General features: G+C 37.0%; 1 non-coding gene across 1 annotated transcript; it reads right to left on the bottom strand.

The window, feature by feature from the left end:
• Window positions 1-1047: 1047 nt before the first annotated feature.
• Window positions 1048-1155, bottom strand: LOC112793827 (small nucleolar RNA R71). Its single transcript, XR_003198520.1, has one exon. It is a non-coding gene; the product is annotated as a small nucleolar RNA R71 (small nucleolar RNA).
• Window positions 1156-2018: the final 863 nt, after the last annotated feature.

The following is a 2018-nucleotide window of genomic DNA, read 5'->3' as shown; positions in this document are numbered from 1 at the left end:
TATATCTTTTCAAAATATCTTTTTTTCAAATTATATCTTTTTCAAATTTGATTTTAAAATATCTTTTCTAACTTCTTATCTTTTCAAAATTGATTTTCAAATCTTTTTCAACTAACTAATTGATTTTTTGTTTATCTCTTATCTTTTTCAAAACCACCTAACTACTTTTCTCTTTCTAATTTTCGAAAATCACTTCCCTCCTTTTCAAAAATTTTCTTAATTAATTAATTATTTCAAATTTTAATTTTAATTTTATTTCTTCTCTTAATTTTTGAAAATCACTAACCCTTTTTCAAAATTAATTTTGAAAATTCTGTCTCTCATCTTCTTCTATCTATTTATTTATCTACTAACACCTCTCTTCTACTCAAGAATTCGAACTCACTCTTCCCCCTTCTGTTTGGATTCTTACCTTTCTTCTTTTATTCTCTTATTCTTCTACTCACATAAAAGAATCTCTATACTGTGACATAGAGTATTCCAGATTTTCTTTATTTTCTTCTCTTTCATATGAGCAGGAACAAGGAAAAATGCATTCTTGTTGAAGCTGATCCTGAACCTGAAAGGACTCTGAAGAGGAAATTAAGAGAAGCTAAAATACAATAATCCAGAGACAACCTTACTGAAATTTTCGAACAAGAAAAGGATATGGCAGCCAAGCCCAACAACAATAATGCAAGGAGGATGCTTGGTGATTATACTACACCCACTTTCAAATTTGATGGAAGAAGCATCTCAATCCTTGCCATTGGAGCAAACAATTTTGAGCTGAAACCTCAACTAGTTGCTCTAATGCAATAGAACTGCAAGTTCCATGGACTTCCATCAGAGGATCCCTATCAGTTTTTGACTGAGTTTTTGCAGATCTGTGAGACTGTTAAGACTAATGGAGTAGATCCTGAAGTCTACAGGCTCATGCTTTTCCCTTTTGCTGTAAGAGACAGAGCTAGAACATGTATGGACTCACAACCTAAAGATAGCCTGGACTCTTGGGATAAGCTGGTCACGGCCTTCTTGGCTAAGTTCTTTCCTCCTCAAAAGCTGAGCAAGCTTAGAGTGGATTATCAGACCTTCAAACAGAAAGATGGTGAATCCCTCTATGAAGCTTGGGAAAGATACAAGTAGATGACCAAAAGGTGTCCTTCTGACATGCTTTCAGAGTGGACCATTCTGCATATATTCTATTATGGTCTATCTGAGTTCTCTAAGATGTCACTGGACCATTCTGCAGGTGGATCCATTCACCTAAAGAAAATACCTGCAGAAACTCAAGAACTTATTGACATGGTTGCAAATAACCAATTCATGTACACTTCTGAGAGGAATTCTGTGAATAATGGGACGCCTCAAAGGAAGGGAGTTCTTGAGATTGATGCTTTGAATGCCATATTGGCTCAGAACAAAATGTTGACTCAGCAAGTCAACATGATTTCTCAAAGTCTGAATGGATGGCAAAATGCATCCAACAGTACTAAAGAGGCATCTTCTGAAGAAGAAGCCTATGATCCTGAGAACCCTGCAATGGCAGAGGTAAATTATATGGGTGAACCTTATGGAAACACCTATAATTCCTCATGGAGAAATCATCCAAATTTCTTATGGAAGGATCAACAGAAGCCTCAACAAGGCTTTAATAATGGTGGAAGAAATAGGCTTAACAATAGCAAGCCTTTTCCATCATCTTCTCAGTAACAGACAGAGAATTCTGAGCAGAGCTCCTCTAGCTTAGCAAATATAGTCTCTGATCTGTCTAAGGCCACTTTAAGTTTCATGAGTGAAACAAGGTCCTCCATCAGAAATTTGGAGGCACAAGCGGGCCAGCTGAGTAAGAAAATCACTGAAACTCCTTCTAGTACTCTCCCAAGCAATACTGAAGAGAATCCAAAAAGAGAGTGCAAGGCCATTGATATAATCAAAATGGCCGAACCTAGAGAGGAAGGGGAGGATGTGAATCCCAATGAGGAAGACCTCATGGGACGTCTCCCAGACAAGAAGGAGTTCCCTATTGAGGACCTAAA

The sequence above is a fragment of the Arachis hypogaea genome, chromosome 3, assembly GCF_003086295.3.
Source record: "Arachis hypogaea cultivar Tifrunner chromosome 3, arahy.Tifrunner.gnm2.J5K5, whole genome shotgun sequence".
Taxonomy (NCBI): Eukaryota; Viridiplantae; Streptophyta; class Magnoliopsida; order Fabales; family Fabaceae; genus Arachis; species Arachis hypogaea.
The sequence above is the reverse complement of the archived record's forward strand: the minus strand, read 5'-3'. Positions and strand labels throughout refer to the sequence as shown.